A 1,588-nucleotide genomic window follows, 5' to 3' on the forward strand; every position below is an offset into this window, starting at 1 on the left:
AATAAATAATACTCGATTGGACGTATTTGTAGGTATAAAAAACTTTTAAAGAATTAGGTATAGAAAATCTTATCAAGAATCTATACCTACTTTCTATTTAATGAATTAAACGATGAGTTAAAACGGCATGTCTTCGATAAAAATGAGTAATATACAAGGGCCCATTAAAAAAATAACAGCCAAATTCCTTGATAGTATTTTTACACCAATTTTTCATAAGAAAAATGTGTGTTATAGAAGTAAGGACATTGAGAAACAATTTGCATTCAAAATTGTATCATTCTTTGCTACATACATCACAATCATTTATAATCTTGACTTTAAAAAATATTATAGAGCACGTACACGTATTAATTAATTGAGGAAATGAAGTCTTCAAATTGTGCTAATTCGACTCTAATTTCGATCTTCAAATTTTATATTTTTAAAAAAGTTCGATAATATAAGAGAAAATTTCTGCCACTAAAACATTTTATTGATAACAATTATATACATAATTTAACAAATGGAAGGGTTCTAAATAAGTTTATCGTATTAGAGATTTGTGTGCATTTACAACAACAAGCTGAGAATATGCTATAAAGTTTATATATGCTCTTTCTGGTCAGATGGGTATTATTAATTTATTTGAAATACTTTTTAACTTAATTTAATTTTTAACAAATTTATTTGTTTCATAAGACCATTTTTAAGTACGAAAAGTCAGATTACGTATGACTTAAATTTAACGTTTTTTTTTTTCGGTAATGTTCATCAACGAAGATGTTCATTTTATTTTAGAAATGCCATATACAAGGATAAAAATTAAGCTATACACATATAAACATCAAAAAGCACCATTCTCAAATACTAATAAGTGAGTCTCTCATGAAGTTACTTATTGTTGTAGCTTATATCTTACCTTACAAGATCTTTTCTTATTCATTATTTATTGTACACTTGCTCAATTAATTAAAAAAGGTGGCTACGTTGTTTAGATATAATTGCTTTTCGTTTGACGAGGTAAAACTGCCACCTTAAATCTGATTAGATTAAAATTATAACATTTTTTTATATGAAATATGAGTTGCAAAAATATTAGTTACAATAAAACCTTCAAATTCTAGAGCAATAAATGTAATGGTTATATAGCCAATACTTCAATAGTACATAAATACATAACGAAAATATTAAAATTCTTAAAGTTTCAAAAGACTAAGCTAATAGGCTTTTGATAAAAAGAAAATGAGATAAGGAAAAATACTTTAGAATATAAAGTTTTAAGTATTTATTAAATTGCTCTTCAACATGTTTTTAATTAATTAATTAATTTCGACGAAAAAATTAAACAATGAATTTAAATAGGTACTACTAAAAGCCAGTAAAAATGCCGATTAATTAAATAAAAGAAAAATAAATCTGGTTAACAACTTATATTTAACCTCATCAAAGAAAAGAAATAATAAAATAAATGTATATACAAATACATGCTCCTATTTTCTGATAAAGAATAGTTTTTAAAGTATATTAAAAATAATAATATCGTACAGGGGACATGAGAGAGAGAAAATCCGATATAAATAAATAATTCCTACACATCTTCAAAACT

At 24.4% G+C, this 1,588-nt stretch overlaps 1 protein-coding gene across 4 annotated transcripts in view; it reads right to left on the bottom strand.

The window, feature by feature from the left end:
• The window catches only part of LOC108732385 (epidermal growth factor receptor substrate 15-like 1), a 15,481-nt gene that overhangs the window by 2,126 nt on the left and 11,767 nt on the right, over positions 1 to 1,588 (bottom strand). The gene's annotated exons all lie outside the window — the stretch shown is intronic.

Source organism: Agrilus planipennis, unplaced genomic scaffold (genome assembly GCF_000699045.2).
Source record: "Agrilus planipennis isolate EAB-ADULT unplaced genomic scaffold, Apla_2.0 scaffold73, whole genome shotgun sequence".
Lineage (NCBI taxonomy): Eukaryota > Metazoa > Arthropoda > Insecta > Coleoptera > Buprestidae > Agrilus > Agrilus planipennis.